At 34.9% G+C, this 18,303-nt stretch overlaps 1 long non-coding RNA gene across 1 annotated transcript; it reads right to left on the reverse strand.

Moving 5' to 3' along the window:
* Positions 1-1,862: 1,862 nt before the first annotated feature.
* Positions 1,863-12,313, reverse strand: LOC141398839 (uncharacterized). Its single transcript, XR_012411714.1, has 6 exons — positions 12,015-12,313; positions 11,699-11,942; positions 11,330-11,614; positions 10,792-11,234; positions 2,178-2,272; positions 1,863-2,104 (listed from the first exon to the last, which is right to left on the reverse strand). It is a non-coding gene; the product is annotated as an uncharacterized lncRNA (long non-coding RNA).
* Positions 12,314-18,303: the final 5,990 nt, after the last annotated feature.

An 18,303-nucleotide genomic window follows, 5' to 3' on the forward strand; every position in this document is an offset into this window, starting at 1 on the left:
TGGCATCTGAAGACACAAAATACCAAATTACAACCAATTCTGTGGTCAAATCGGTCTAATACATTCAAAATATATTAAATTGACGCGTATTTTATATGGGGCCTTATATGGGGGCTATACCAAAACGTGGACCTATATATTCCAACTGTGGTAGGAATATTTTCTGGCCTCTGGAGACACAAAGTACCAAATTACAACCAATTCGGTGGTAAAATGGGCCAAATATCTTAAAAATTCCTTAAAACGACGACGCGTCACGCGTCATTTTGTATGGGGGCTATACGAAAGCGTGGACCTACATAGCCCGCTTTCAATACCAAAAGTCCTACATAAATATAACATATTTTCCCAAAATTTCATCAACGTACGTCAATCCGTTCGGACGCTAGAGTGATTTCCACAGACGGACAGACAGAGACGGACGGACATGGCTATATCGATGTAGAATTGCACGCTGATCAAGAATATATATACTTTGTGGGTTCTAAAATGATTATTTCGAGTAGTTACAAACGTAGTGACAAACTTAATATACCCCCATCCTATGGTGGAGGGTATAAAAATCATTGAATTTGATTGTTTTTAAAATTGTTTGACATATTATTCAAACACCACACATACATACACAGTTTCTGTATATTGTTTTGAAGTTTTAGGAATACTCGAATAAAAAAATTTAAATTGACATAAAGCTTTGGCTAACCTTTCTTATTAAACCATGACATTTACGAAATCCACTCGATTTCATCTGTCAATTCCATAGCTCAAACGTCAAATGAAATCTCATCTGAAATCAATTGGATTTAATTTGACGTTTAACCTATGGATTTGACAGATGAAATCGAGTGGATTTCGTAAACGCAAACATAGCATTAGTATCCAACTGTATAAACTGTGTGATCTAGTGATAAAATATGGAGTCACAAAAGAAGAAAATTAATAAAACACATCATCCTGCATGCTATCAACAATAGCACAAAAATTCATGGTTTTGGGTATTTCCCTTCTCGAATATTTTAGAGGGATTGCTAATTTACGGCGACGCCTCCTTTTTTCTAATTGTTGTATAATTGTTTATAAACGTACGATTTGAATCAAGATTATTAGCACTCAATTCGAAAGTTCTATTCAATAAGGCCCATACCTATATACGGACGTATACCCAGGGAGTGTGTGGTGAAAAAAGTAGAACACATGTATTCTTATGAGAACTACCGAAATACGTCGAGCGTATACTTTTTGTATGTTGAGAAAGTTTAACTTTGACAGAACGTTATTGTTTGTATGTGTGTGTGTTTTGTATTTTAAAAACAAAAGCACAACAAAACATGAAATACAATTCATTGCAAAGGAAAATGATTTGTTTTACGAATGAAAACATTTAAGTAAGTTTCGGTCGCGGATTTTGTGTTTTAAATGTGATTTGGGACTCAACGTATTTGGGTAATACTGACGCTCAGAGAGCGTTGTTTTGGTAGGTTGGTGAAATATATGTGTACGTCCCGTCGTTATTTAGGTTTAGCAGTAATAACCCAAATACCTAATACAAAGACATAAAATATAACAAGATGGGACATTTACATTGCTACTATACATCGGCAGATGGTGCTGGAGGTCTAACATAATGTTATGGTCCAATATGGTGACATAAAATTATGTTATACTTGTTTTTGTTGCCGTCGTGTTCTGTTAGGTGTATGTTATACACAAACACCCTCTATGGTTTAATAGCAAAATATAAATGCATTATGCACTATGTCCAATCTTTACAGTTCTATGTCTTTGCCTAATATGTATACACAACTCGTCGGTGTCATGCTTAAGTGTTCCATACGCCATTTGCCCGTTTAGAGATAATCGCATTTTAATGTTTTGCGTCACAACTGTGAGGAGCTGACTAAAACAAATATTTATATTTTTGACTTGAAATATTTGTTATGTGTTTCGTGTTTTTTTTTAAAGATTACACTAAATCAGCTAAAAATCGGAATACAAAATACTAAGAGGGCTGGTGCCAAGGAGGGAGTTCTATAACGAGGGTTGTGAAGTCTTCCAGGTTACATATCAGCCGGAGGCCGTAGCCCCGAGAACCGCCACTTTTTTCCTATAAAGACAAAAATTGAAAAAAATAAGTTTCCAGGAAACAAGGTAACAAGTCAAAAAGTATCAATACGTACCAAGAATTAAATATCCCCCACAATCCGAGCAAATTGACTGCTGTTTCCATTATATGTATGGACTGGAATGTCCATCGAGTTTTTTTGAAGCCACCCTGAAAAGAATATAAAGAGATAAAAATTAATAATTAAAAAAAATATAATTAACAGAATTAACATAATTAAATAATGACCAAAAATCTGCAAAGATAAAAACCATTTAATTAATTTGCCGTAACTACCAGATTTTATAATAATTGATTTAACGTATGTTTAGATTATAAGAAAAATCGTGTTGTCCGTAGTTAGTACGACTAGTGTTTAAGTTTCGTTTGTGAGGATTAGTAATGCCCAGTTTGAGTGTTTGAACAAGTGTGAGATAGGGTTACCTTCGCATATATCTAGATTGTTGTTTTGGTACATATTTCGGACATGAAATTGAAATGTCCAAATTCTATCTAAGCGAGCTCATTTAGGAAGAAGTTTTTTTTTGAATAGAAAAAGGATGCGTCACGATTGGCATCAAATCTAGTACTAAAGGAAGGCAATCTGTATTATTGACTCACGTAAATAAAATTAATTATAGGGTATTAATAGTCCCAGAAATATCTCCTAATTTGTTAGTGTTAAGAAAAATGATAATGTCAATAAATTGTTATTCTGTATGAATGTTAAGATGAATATGTTGTGTTAAGTCTGTTTGTAAGAGAGGAAATCAGGCGTACGTTAGGTTGAGGTAAGTGTGTGTGGAAATCGGGGCCCTTTTAAAATTCTAGTAAATTGATATGGACTAAAGGGTCAAGGATGGGCGGGCATAGTGGGGGAGTATAACACAACCAAGCTCCTTTGTCATAGGTGTATGTTGTGTAGTGTTTGTTTTGTTTGTTTGTTTTGTTTAAAGATCCATTTTTTTACGATTGGAACATTCCCTAGGTTTGATGGTGGCAGGGTTAAAAATCCCCCCTGAATTGCGCTCCTTCCTGAGCTAGACGGAACCCCACCATGATGCCGCATAGGCCAGAATGTAACAATATGGCGCCCAAACTGAAACGTTAATGCCTTTAAGGCATGAATAATAATGCATGTGCAGTAAGACCGAAGCACTGTACAATAGACAATAGGGCTCAATAGATTAAAATAAAATATCGCATTTTCGAACAAGCTATCGGATATTGCATCCACCTTTTATTCAATAATCTGTGATAACTGTGCAATATCTAGAATAGAAAGTTAGAAAATTAGGATATTTTGTTCCATGTAGTAAGGGTCTAGTACAATAGCTCATTGTTCGTTAAGTGTAACAAAGAATGTATTGTGTGTATGACCTGTGTTTGTATGTTTCTGTTTGTTTAATTTTTTTTGTAAAGGCAATAGATAAAGATGGCTTAAGATGAATTAACGTATCTGCTAAGGCAATGTGTGCCCTAGACTGTATGGTAATTGTATCTTTATCATGAATTCTTTTTTCTCATCATATGAAAAAATTGTCATGATGCCATCCCGCCAAAAAAGTCATAAAATTGTAATGTCCAACCTGTTCCATACCCTATGACAACCAGATCAGGCCACTTGATTTATAAGTACATGTTTTTGGTTCGAAAAGAAACAGTCCACACACTTTATCTATAACGTAACTGAAAATACTCCTGATAACCTCTCATAGTTGTGATTGTCTTGTGTGAAAATATTTTTATTTGTGTTTTCTTTTTTTTATATTAACCTAACCAGTAGTATCCTAATCTAATAAGAGTTTATACAATAAGATTTTTTCTAAATTGACACTTGTGTAACGGAAACCTAACATAAAATAATTATAGTAACATTTAGCATAGTTCTAATTTACCCTAGCTTTTCTTTATAATAATTCCAAAAAAAAAAAAAAAAAAAAAAAAAAAAAAAATTAAAATCTCCTTTGAATATAAAAACCAATGAGTGGATCGGCTGGTAAAAGGCATTTGAAAAGAAATAGATCTTTTGACTTGAATAGGACAGTAATTGTGTTGCCTAAACCGAAATATAAGAAAAAAGGACCTGAACCCATAATGGATAGCCCCAATGTCGATCCAACGGTCCGGGATCTCTCAGGTTCCATTACTAATCCTAATAGCGGCATTAATGCTCAACCAACTTCACAACCAACTAATACACTTGAACTCAACCGACTTGTAAGAAGTATGGTCCATGATACCCTAAACCAATCACAGACAAGAATAGAGTCCATGGTACAGGGGACTGTCACTAAAGAAATGGAGAAAGTCTATAATATTATTGGGAAACTGAATGAGGCTATAGGAAGACTGTCTCCCAACGGACAAAACCCCCCACAAGTCCCACCTGTTCAACCACCCCCTACCGTAGATCCGAGACCTCCATCTCCACCCCCAAGTACGGAAAGTAATCCAAGCGTAAGTCGTGCTCCTACAATTACACCGTCATTCATGAGTACTTATGGCTGGCAAGGTATAAAATTAGAACGTTTTGGCTTAAATTTCTCTGGCAGACCTAACACCCTGTCTGTAGAGGACTTTATATATCGTTTAGAACATTTCCAAAAACTTTATAATTTAGCATGGGAAGATATTCTGAAGGAGTTTCATGTTTTAGTTTCAGGACCGGCTAATGAATGGTTTTGGCTGGAACAAATGAATCGTAATATTTCTACTTGGGATTCTCTAAAATTTGCATTGTGTGAAAGATTCAAAACAAAAAGAACATGCTTTGAGGAAATGAGGGATCTGTTAGAGCGAAAACAACAACCCGGAGAATCCATTAATGCATTTTTTCATGACCTGAATTTGATGAGGGTAAAACTTGAAAGACCGGTGAAAGAACACGAAATGATTTCGCTGGCTAAGAAAAATTTAAGAAAAAATATTTCGGGAATAGTTTATTCTATGCCAGTAGGTTCACTGGAACAACTGAGGATAGAATGCCTTGAAATAGAAAAGACATTTTTCCGACGCGAGCCAGTCCCAATAACAAATCCCAGCAACAACAGGCCAATTCGCGTGAACTGCGTACAGGATGATAATGATATTGAGGATTTTCAGAATTTTTATGAACCAGAGGGGGCAGTGGACGTCTCAGCAATTAATTCTCAATTAATATGCTGGAATTGCCAGACCCCTGGTCATGGTTTTAGAGAGTGTATGTCTTCACAAAAAAATCAATTTTGCTTCAAATGTGGGAGGCCAAATACAATCACTCCTAAGTGCGTTAATTGTCGTACGGGAAACTCGAGGAAGAACGTGGTTGCCGCGGGGAACCGACGTTCGACCGAACAACCCGCCGACCCGACCGATCCTCAAATAAATTAGAAACTGATAAGAATGAAGAAATAGATTATTCCAAAATACGTCATTATTTGCCTCTGGAGGCCAGAAAGGAAAATTATAACCGAGTAAGGTCTCGAATTTTCCAAGGGCAAAATGAAAACAGTCTTAATAGCCAAGAATTCAACCTCCAATTGGGCAATATATCGAAAGTGTCAACCAAGAATAAACAAAAGATATTAAAACTAAGACAAAAGCATAAAGAAATTAAAATAATAAAAAAATCGGTGGTAGAAGCAATCGCGAGATGCCAACACAGAAAAGATCAAAGGCCATATGCCAATATTAAAATAGAAGGCAGAGAAATACGTGGTTTACTAGATTCTGGGGCCACGGTCAGTCTATTGGGAAGGAACTGCAGAGAGATAGTGGAAGAGATAGGAGTTGAAGTAAAACACTACACGTCGAATGTTACTACAGCCTCCGGTCAACATCACCGCATATTAGGTACAGTGGAAGTAAACATTGAGTATGAAAATAAAATCGCCAAAATGTCTTTATATTTGTGTCCAGATTTGGAGCAGGACCTATATCTGGGTATAGATTTCTGGAAGATATTCGGGATTGCACCCGAAATCTTTCCTGTGGAAGAAATCAATTTAGATCTCCAGATGAAAATTCATGGAACGTCAACGAATGAAAACATAAATATGCATATTCTATCTGAGGAACAGCTAAGTAAACTGAACGAAATCAAAGATAAATTCCTGACATTTGAAAAGGATGGGTTGGGTTGCACTAAGTTGGAAAAGCATAGTATAAAATTAGTAGAAGGGGCAAATCCTGTAAAGGACAAGCACTACCCCCTATCGCCCGCCGTACAGGATATAGTTTACAAGGAGATAGATCATATGCTCGCACTAAATGTTATAGAGGAAAGCGATTCTCCGTGGAGTAATCGCACAACCGTAGTAAGGAAACCGGGCAAAAATAGATTTTGCCTTGATGCGAGAAAGCTCAACGCCCTAACAATAAAGGATGCCTATCCGTTACAAAATATTGACGGCATACTGAGTCGCATAGACCAAACGCATTATATCAGCAGTGTCGACCTGAAGTATGCGTTTTGGCAAATAGAACTTGAAGATGAAGCCAAACCATACACAGCCTTCACGGTACCAGGTCGACCGCTGTACCAATTCAGGGTAATGCCGTTTGGTCTATGCAACGCGGCGCAACGACTCTGCCGGTTAATGGACCGAGTAATTCCTGGGAAACTAAAGTCAAATGTTTTCATCTATTTAGATGATCTACTCATAATATCAGAAGACTTCGACAGCCACATAAGATTATTAAATGAAGTAGCGGAATGCTTACGAAAGGCCAACTTGACAATTGGTCTAAAGAAATCATTATTTTGTTTTCGAGAGTTGAAATACCTCGGATTCATCATTGGTAACGGATGCCTTAAAACGGATCCTGAAAAAGTAAGTGCGATACTCAAAATACCCGTACCAAAAAGTCCTAGGGAAGTCCGAAGCTTTCTGGGTACTGCCGGATGGTACCGACGTTTCATCCAGGACTTTGCTACCATATCCGCAGCTCTGACAGACACGTTAAGAAAAGGTCAGAAATTCACTATAACTCCCCAAGCCACTGAATCCTTCAAAAAGCTCAAGAAAGCGTTGACATCGGCACCAGTGCTTCGCCATCCAGACTTTCGAAGAGAATTTTTCATACAGTGCGATGCATCGGAATATGGGATTGGGGCAGTCCTATTCCAAAAGGATGACGATGGTGGTGAATACCCCATCGCATTCTATTCACAAAAACTGAATGCGAGTCAGAGAAACTATTCGGTAACCGAAAAAGAATGTTTGGCTGCGGTGTTAGCTGTGAAGAGATTTCGGCCATATGTGGAATTGATGAAATTTACCATCATTACCGATCATGCCAGCCTTAAGTGGCTGATGTCACTTAAGGATTTGAGTGGAAGGCTTGCCAGATGGTCGTTGCAGCTACAAGCATTCGATTTCTCAATTGAACACCGTAAAGGATCCGAGAACATCGTTGCGGATACCCTATCGAGAACACCAGTAGATTCTGATATAATGGTAGAAGAAATTGCAAATGATGATCTGCTAGACTTCGAGACCACCGCATTTGAAAGCGAGGATTATGTAGAGTTACGTGAGACGATAAAAGAAAACCAAGAACGGCTACCGGATTTAAAAGTAGACAATGAAAAAATTTTCATAAGAATAAAACATTTCGATGAGGTGACGACAGAATTTGAGTGGAAGTTATGGATACCGCAGGAAATTGCGTATGCCATGATCGAAAAGGCCCATAATTATACACAATCGGTGCACGATGGCATTAATAAAACTTTAAATCGGCTAAAGACGTACTATTATTGGCCCAATATGGTTTCCCAGGTGAGGAATTATGTGACCAACTGTCAAATATGTAAAGAGACCAAGTCATCTAATCAGATTATGCGACCTAGGATGGGAAACGAGGTGATAACAGAACGGCCATTCCAAAAACTTTATATAGATTTTCTTGGGAAGTATCCAAGATCTAAAAAAGGCAACTCCTACATCTTCATAGTAATGGATCACCTTACTAAATTTATATTCCTGCACGCTATGAAAGATGCTACCGCGAAAAACGTTGTGAAATTTCTGGAATCCCAAGTATTCCACCTGTTCGGGGTCCCAGAAATAATTCACAGCGACAACGGTAAACAATTTGTTTCAAAGATATTCGAAGACATGATAAAAAGCTACAAGATAAATCATATAACCACAGCTTACTATTCTCCACAATCTAATGCGGTAGAGAGAGTAAACCAATCCGTACTGGCGGCGATAAGAACGTATGTCGAAAATGATCACCGCGATTGGGATCTGTATCTTCCCGAAATAGAAACGGCCCTTCGAACTTCAGTGCACTCAGCCACAGGCGTCAACCCATTCTTCGCACTATTTGGACACAATATGTTCACTAACGGGACAGATTATAAACTTGCGAAAAAGCTTCAGTCCCTGACAGACCATAATATAGAACAATTAAATAAAACCGAAAGGTTGGAATTGTTAAGAGAAAAGATTAAGAGTAACCTACATCAGGCGTATGATTTAAGCGCAAAGAGATACAACTGTAGATCAAGAAATGTTAACTTTAGGCCCGGTCAGGAAGTTTACCGCAGGAATCATATCCTATCCAATTTCAAGAATAACATAAATGCAAAATTTTGCAAGAAATTTTTAAAATGCAGGATAGTCCGACCCATCGGAAACAGTATGTACGAACTAGAAACGCTGCAAGGGAAATCCCTTGGTAACTTCCATGTTAAAGACATTAAAGCATAAAAAGATGCAACTAATCTGTGATATTACAACTCAAGTGCAATATAGAATAAAAGTATACGTCCATATTTTTTTTTTATGTTGTGCTTGTTGTAATTATACTAGAGATTGTTGTCTCAATTTATTATTTTTTTTATGCAATAGATATACGTTTTGAAACGAATGTGCAATATCAGAATCTGTGATACATGATACCTTAGTGCAATATAGATTTAATAAATTAGATTGTGATGTCCCAATTTATTAATCTAAGTTACATTTTAAGGATTCATGTACCCAGAGGCATTGATTTTTCGTTTACAATAGTATAACTTAAGCATGAAAAATGGTTAATAGCCCGGCTGAATGAGACTACAGGGTGTGGGAGTTCCCCACGTTGGGACTAGAAAGTATGAAATGGCAATACCGAAAATCTATAATAAATCAAAAAAGCCTATTTCAGGCAAAAGCCACCATCTCCAATATATTTAAAGCACAAAAAAAAAAACCTGTAAACCTGCGTTGCTTATAACTCGACACAATCATAAAAGGGTTCCAGTATTTTTCAATGTAACAACTTCATCACTGAATGGGTTTGAAAGCCATATGAAAATAGATGATAGTAAACATAGTAGTAACTACTACAACTGGAGTCTGTAAATCGGAATAATTTTCCTTGATAGTGTTTGGTTCATAAAAATCTCCAATCCCGGCACGAAAATATGAAAACCGCATAATATTTTAATTGCGATATAAAAAAAAACCGATACGATAGCTATTATACGCGAATCAAAATAATTAATCCCGATATCAAAACCCGATAAACATTTGCTGAAAGAAATATATATATAAAATATGTAATGACATAATAAAATATAACAATATAATAAGAATATAATATAAAACACAACCAAATAAAAATTTTATATAAAAGATTCAAACAAATACCCCCTGTAAACCATCATGCAATAAATCAATGACAATAAATATTTAGGATATCATCCACCGATATCACTATGGCAATAAAACCCATTTTCCACATGAAATTAATTTCTTTGTAATATTTCCCATTGATATTTAAATTTGGTTTCTCAGTCATCTTATTAGGTGGCATTTTTCTTGGTCTCATCCGCTGGAATTTCATTTGATTTTCCAATCATACTTTAATATGAAATAGTTATTCCTTAATATCATCCACTGATATTTCAAATTGCCGCTAATAACTTTTCACATGCGATATTTAAATGTTTTAAATATAATCCTTTTATATCCCCCTTAATATCCCAACTTTTTTATTATGGAATATTTTTTTTTAATTTTTCCAAGTAGTATTTCATGGGGTTTACCAAACAACTTTCAACATAAAATAAATTTTAATATCATCCACTGATATTGCAAATTGCCGCTAATAACTTTCCACATGAGATTAATATGTTTTAAATATAATCTATTTATTTGTTCTTTGGTTGATCAACAATCTTTTATTATGGCATTAATTTTTATTTATTTCACCAAATAGTATTTCATTTGTGTTTCTCAATCAGCTTTCATTAAAAGTAAAATATTTTTTATACCACCCACGTAGACTTAATCTGCCTCAAATTCCCACACAAAGTTGAAATTATTAAATATTATCCACTGATATACACATTTGTATCCCATGTGATAAAAAAATTTATATTTCACACTGATATGTATCATGAGTATACGAAGTAAATTTGCATAAAAATATTTATCGCATGCGACAATACACAATGAAGCAATGGATGGTCAACCACCTTCAACACGTAATTATATGTAACACTAAACAGCTGCAACATATGGGTTGTAATTCTGACGGCTATTAATGCAACACAGGCAAAAATAAGCGCTCACTATTACTGCACAGATTTCATAAAGGTAAACAAAAGGTTCTTCATGCCACAAAATCACTAAATGTCCTATCGCATTCACTTTGTTTTTTTGTTCTTCACACAAACAAATAACCCACAAGAAATCATGCAAACTCACCCTTATTGTGGCGGCAACATATCCCACGACGATTCGACATTTTTTTGCAATAATTGTATTCGCCAGCTTTTACAGGTAAAAAACACTGAACACAGTCAGGATGGTAGTTAACAGTCTATGGACGTTATTTGGAGTTCACTGATTGATGCCCACACTTGGTATTTTTAATTTCTTGCCTGCCATTACATCCATTTTTGATGTAAACAACCTCACACCTTATCCCTTTCTTCTTATTCGTTTCACATTTGTTTTTATTTTTCATGGACTGCCACTCTAACAATTTTTATCTGACCAATATTACATAGCTCGTCCAAACACAAACCAATTGGCTTATCCAGCATACAAAGATTATATTTTCTTGACCAGTCATTGTGCTCAGCCACATACATACATGCAGCATACATTCACAATGTCGACAAAAATTTGAGATGATGTGAATCTACCTAGAAAAGAAAAAAGAAACAATTGTCAGTAAATCAAATAAGTATGTATGCCATGTTTGTTCAATAAACAAATGAATAATGAATAATTGAATTACCTGCGGAAAAGTCTGATTAGAGTGGACTGCGTATTTGACATTCCAAAATTGATGTAAATTCCAAATGGTAGACACAGGTAGGCAAGTATTGCATCGATGGGCAATTGGTGGCACAAAAACAACTGCAGGTTAATTGAATGTACATGTTTGTAGGCAGAAATCTTCCAAGCCTTGAACACAATTCGACTCACAACCGACAGATTATAAAAGGTATTTCAGAACATCACTAATGGTATGGGTTGTTGTTGGTACCAGTTGCAAAAAACATGAAAGAATTCCAAAGAGCTGTAATGAAGAGAAAGAAGTAAGAATGAGCAAATAATAAAAAAAGGAGAATGGGTGAAAAGGGAGAAGGAGAAAACGCATTACCTGTTTGGGTGTATTCTGTTGATGAATGAGGAGTTATGCATGTGTGTGGATGGTTGGTTGACAAACTGGTTTACCAACGGTGTCGTATTCGAACACACACACACGCTAATGTACGATATATGCCGGCACGGCAAACACAATGAATTGACAAGGGTTTTTCAATGAAGATGACTAGCGTGGGTACACACATACGTATGTACACATGAGACTCCCAAGACAATGCACGCTATTAATTAACCTTTTTCTGGAAATTAAATAAGAAACACTTTTTAATTCCATGTTTTATGTCGAACAGAATGCAATATTAAACTCTTACCTTTATCCAAATTTGCAAATGTTCCTTGTGTAGAATCACGTAGAAAATTCCGCGTGGAAAATTTCATTTGATTTGGCAAAATTATCTCACTTTTTAATTAATTATTATTTAACTCTACGGAGATTATTTACAACACACGCACATCGCCACTTTCTTCGAATTGCTTGAAATTGGCGAAGTTTTGTTGCATGTGTTTCTAAGGCAGAGTTAATTTTTGGAAAAAAATGCCTGTGGTTTTGCGCGAAGCCGAATCAGGAGAGAACCGGATACACAGGGCGGCCGTTTAAAATTGTAGAAAAAGTGATGCCCGTATCAGGGATGATTTCCAACAGGGCCATTCTTGAACAAAGCCGTATAGCAAATACAACCCTGATAATACCATAGGGTTTAGAGGACAGCTGGTGAAAACCAAATAAATAAATGTCGGAAAATTGTGGGAAAATTACAGAAAATAGGGAAAATGGTGGAATAGCGTCTTTGGCGGGGGTATTTAAGCGACGGAATGGAAGAAAAACGCCATTACTAATTAGTGGTGTGCTTCCAGGGGCGGTTAACTTTCGTCCTAATAACCTTCCGAAATAAAAAGACAAATAAATTTCAAAGTGTTTTTTTTATTGTCGCCGAAGTAACTTTATTGTGATTTTTACATACGGTTGGAGTGTAAAAAAACAAGATGTGAGTTGGTTTTAAAAGTTGGGAAAAATTTTAAATAATTTACAGAGTGTTTTGTGTTTCGTGTTTTTTTTTAAAGATTACACTAAATCAGCTAAAAATCGGAATACAAAATACTAAGAGGGCTGGTGCCAAGGAGGGAGTTCTATAACGAGGGTTGTGAAGTCTTCCAGGTTACATATCAGCCGGAGGCCGTAGCCCCGAGAACCGCCACTTTTTTCCTATAAAGACAAAAATTGAAAAAAATAAGTTTCCAGGAAACAAGGTAACAAGTCAAAAAGTATCAATACGTACCAAGAATTAAATATCCCCCACAATCCGAGCAAATTGACTGCTGTTTCCATTATATGTATGGACTGGAATGTCCATCGAGTTTTTTTGAAGCCACCCTGAAAAGAATATAAAGAGATAAAAATTAATAATTAAAAAAAATATAATCAACAGAATTAACATAATTAAATAATGACCAAAAATCTGCAAAGATAAAAACCATTTAATTAATTTGCCGTAACTACCAGATTTTATAATAATTGATTTAACGTATGTTTAGATTATAAGAAAAATCGTGTTGTCCGTAGTTAGTACGACTAGTGTTTAAGTTTCGTTTGTGAGGATTAGTAATGCCCAGTTTGAGTGTTTGAACAAGTGTGAGATAGGGTTACCTTCGCATATATCTAGATTGTTGTTTTGGTACATATTTCGGACATGAAATTGAAATGTCCAAATTCTATCTAAGCGAGCTCATTTAGGAAGAAGTTTTTTTTTGAATAGAAAAAGGATGCGTCACGATTGGCATCAAATCTAGTACTAAAGGAAGGCAATCTGTATTATTGACTCACGTAAATAAAATTAATTATAGGGTATTAATAGTCCCAGAAATATCTCCTAATTTGTTAGTGTTAAGAAAAATGATAATGTCAATAAATTGTTATTCTGTATGAATGTTAAGATGAATATGTTGTGTTAAGTCTGTTTGTAAGAGAGGAAATCAGGCGTACGTTAGGTTGAGGTAAGTGTGTGTGGAAATCGGGGCCCTTTTAAAATTCTAGTAAATTGATATGGACTAAAGGGTCAAGGATGGGCGGGCATAGTGGGGGAGTATAACACAACCAAGCTCCTTTGTCATAGGTGTATGTTGTGTAGTGTTTGTTTTGTTTGTTTGTTTTGTTTAAAGATCCATTTTTTTACGATTGGAACATTCCCTAGGTTTGATGGTGGCAGGGTTAAAAATCCCCCCTGAATTGCGCTCCTTCCTGAGCTAGACGGAACCCCACCATGATGCCGCATAGGCCAGAATGTAACATATTAATAATAGTATATAGAACATATTTGCAAAAATTTAGAGGAATACATATTTGTATGTCATCACTACTCAGTGTGCATATGAAATAAACCTATTTAGTTATTTAAATTGAATCCTTACATGTAAACAATAAATGAGTCATAAATACCGGCAACTATTAATGAATGAATTTAATTAATGATATGTATTTTTTGCAATGTACGACAGACGTACTTTAACATTGTCGTAAATTGTCTAATACTTCTTTAATTGAAATATGTATGTATATACAGTCTGTCGCAAAAGTTAGTATACACCGTTGAAACCAAAATGTATTAGGGATAAATATCACTATAACTTATTGAAAACAACAAACAATTAGTTTTATTTGATAGATAAGAAGGTTGTCTTCCGTAATAACAATTAAAAGCGCGCAATATTTGCATACATTAGCAAATGTACGGTTCGAATCCCAAAAAGACCAAAATTTATGTCGCAAAAGTTAGTATACAACGGAGAATCTCCGTGAAACTGTTTAAAAAATTCTTGATATTTTTGAACAAAATGAAACTAAATCTGTACTTAAGATCATAAAGAGTATATTAATTGGTTTTAATGGCAGTTATAGTACTTATAGTGACAAGTCCAACGTACACTGGATCGTAAAATCCACAAAAATTGGTCATCTACAAATACAACAATTGTAGCGACAAAATTCCGGGTGTTATGTCCTGTTTATGAATTTTAAAGCCATGAAATGCTCAGAAAAGCTCTAAAGTTTCAATATGGAGTGATCTTGATCGAGTTTCGACTTGTCCTTTTTGAAAAAACGGAAATTTCTTGAAGGAACCCATACTTGTCCTTTTTGAAAAAACGGGAATTTCTTGAAGGAACCCATACTTTCGAGGCCGTTGTCCTTTTGAAACATGTAATAATCCTTAATCCTTACACGTAAGGACCTTCCTTTTCAGTTAATTTTCTTACAAATTATGTCCCTTTTCACTTTCCCACCAAAAATAAATAGTAGGAGAACCTCAAGTTCTGGTGTAAGCCCTAGAGTGATACTCCACCACCACAGAAGGATATGATAGCTAATTTAAAATTTTAATACAGAGCTTTCTCTGCTATTATAACGCATGGATTGTGCAAAAACGTTCTGAAAAGCTGTGTTCGCTTCACTTAGGACTAAAATACAACTAAATGGATCAGTTAGAAGTAGTTCAGTAGACATTAGTAGTACATTAGACACTAGGGACACGAGAAGAATGTCCGATACTGCTAAAAGGCCGGTAGGACAGTATAACTGTAGGGCTTACAACGGACCTTGAGGTTTTCCTATTATTTTCTTTATTACATGTCTCAAAAGGACAATGGCCTCAAAAGTATGGATTTCCTTCGAAAAATTCCCGTTTTTTCAAACAGGACAAGTCGAAACTCGATCAAAATCACCCCATATTGAAACTTTAGAGCTTTTCTGAGCATTTCATGGCTATAGAACTCATAAACAGGACATAACACTCGGAATTTTGTCGCTACAGTTGTTGTATTTGTAGATGACCAGTTTTTGTGGATTTTACGATCCAGTGTACGTTGGACTTGTCACTATAAGTACTATAACTGCCATTAAAACCAATTAATATACTCTTTATGATCTTAAGTACAGATTTAGTTTCATTTTGTTTGAAAATATCAACAATTTTTTACACAGTTCCACGAGGATTCTCCGTTGTATACTAACTTTTGCGACATAAATTTTGGTCTTTTTGGGATTCGAACCGTACATTTGCTAATGTATGCAAATATTGCGCGCTTTTAATTGTTATTACGGAAGACAACCTTCTTATCTATCAAATAAAACTAATTGTTTGTTGTTTTCTATAAGTTATAGTGATATTTATCCCTAATACATTTTGGTTTCAACGGTGTATACTAACTTTTGCGACAGACTGTACCTTGATTTGAATAACTGAAATGTAAGCACGATGAATATATTTACCAATAAAGAAGTCACTACTACTACTACTAATAAATGGAATACATACATTATGCAAAGCGCAGATATGTCACTACTCCAAAACATGGCATTAAAACATGCCTTATTAATATTAAATATAGAAATATTGTAAATCAAATGGAACAAAGTGACAAAAAAATTGTCCATATTTGCCCCAATAAATTAACCCCCAGTTTATGTATTTCGAAACGAAAATGTGTGCGCATGAAAGACACCCAAACTTTAGTTTTTGAAATATTATTTCATTTGCTTTTGCTTCAAAACAAAAAACAAATTTGAAATACACACTCAAATTTGGTAGTTTTTCTTCCGCATTCGTTTTCTTATCGACATACATAAACAGGCCCTAAATACTTCTAAATCGAAAATTAAAACTCTGATTTTTGAAACGTGTTTTTAAAATATTAATTTCATAACTGAAAAAATGTTATGCTTTCCCGTCGAGGCGTGGATATCTCGGAAACTAGAGCAGATAGGAGAAAGCCGACTAGAAATTTAGAAAGAGCATACCGAAAACCCTAGAAACCACCTGTATCTCTAAAAGTCAAAAATGGCGTATGGAACACTTAAGCATGACACCGACGAACTGTCTGCAAGTTACTTGCATGTGTAATCCTTGGGTTATTGGATGACCTTCTATTTGGATTATGACTTATATGATGCTCTGTTCCAGAACCTGCAAGAAGCTACTATTTTTTACTACGATAACATTTTTTCCTTTATGTTATCGGAAAAAATAGCAAAAATTAGTAGATTCTTGCAGTACTGGAACAGACCATGAATTTGCCTTGATTCCTATATGATCTGCAGGGCTGTCAGATAATTTTTATGGAAAATCGTCAAAATGGCGATTTTTAAAATTAAAATCGTCAAATCTATTTTACAAAATCGTCAAAAATTAAAATGGTAATATTTAGTTATATTTTTAATAAAAATAAACATTAAATGGCTATTCGAGTTAGAAAACATTTTTTACTTCAAATCAGTATTAAATTAAATGACTAATTATACGATTTTGTAAATAAATATTTGAGTTAACATTCTTAACAAGTCGTGCTTCAGCAATGTGTCAAACAATTTATTTAGTAGTAATACCTGTCATTATTTTCTATTTTGTTTTTCAAAATAGCCAGGCTTAATCCCATAGTCGTTGTTTTAATATTTTATTAAAACAACTTTAATATATTAGTGGGAAAAATTGGCGATGTTTATACCCAAGTGTCAATTGCCCGCTCAAATAGATACGTGTGCAAAGAAACACTCTGATCGAGAATTTCTTTGGCACTACCTAAACTCGAGCAACTTCACTTGCAAACAAAATCCAATCTTTCCCACTGCTATGCGTTCGTCGATTCTCGTTAATTGCCCAATTTTGACTTTTTGTTCCTTTATAAATTTACCAAAAAAGGAGATTGTTGCAGGTTCTGGAACAGTGCAATTATATATTTTGCTTATTTCCATTGAATTCAGTTTGGATCTAGTTAAAAATTCCTTTGCATATATGCACCAAAATATATTGTCACCATTGAAGAAATCTGATACATACAGCTAAAATACATGTTCTGGCAAAATTTCAAGCTTCTACGTTCAAAAATAACGATTATTGTGATTATTGTTTAACAATTAATTTTTAAAATCAACTAAGACTATGTTTACATTTACGAAATCCACTCGATTTCAACTGTCAATTCCTTTGCATATACGTCAAATGAAAACTCATCTGAAATCGACTGGATTTCATTTGACGTTTGTGCAATGGAATTGACAGTTGAAATCGAGTGGATTTCGTAAATGTAAACATAGTGTAAGTTTTTACAAATTCATACTTTACAACCTTTCTTATGCTTGGTTTACATTCGGCGTCGTTTCGTGATTTCGAAGGCGTTTCGTGATTTCGTCCGGAATCAAGCAAAATTTATCATGATTTTGCATACAAAAATGAAATCATCTCATTTCGTGATTTCAGCGAAATCAACATCGAAATCACAGTACACATGATATACAACCTTGCTTTTGCCTAAAAAAGTACCAAAAGTTACAACACTTTTCACGTACCACAATAAACAAGGTAGATGTGCGAATTGCTGCAACAAAAAATTTTAGTATAAAAATTTGTAAACAACATGAAAAAATATTAAATTACTTTGTTACAATGCTATTTGCATTGTGTTCCCGTACTTTTTTTATTGTAATTTTAGAAAATAGATCGAATTGTCAAAAATTTCTCCCCCATACAAATTTCCTAAAAAATACGGGAACGGAAAAATGACGGAAATTGCAAAAACTCCAGCAGAAATGTCAAAATCAACGTATCAGTTATA

The sequence above is a fragment of the Musca autumnalis genome, unplaced genomic scaffold (genome assembly GCF_047663935.1).
Source record: "Musca autumnalis isolate F117 unplaced genomic scaffold, ASM4766393v1 scaffold_3, whole genome shotgun sequence".
In the NCBI taxonomy this organism is placed as follows: Eukaryota; Metazoa; Arthropoda; class Insecta; order Diptera; family Muscidae; genus Musca; species Musca autumnalis.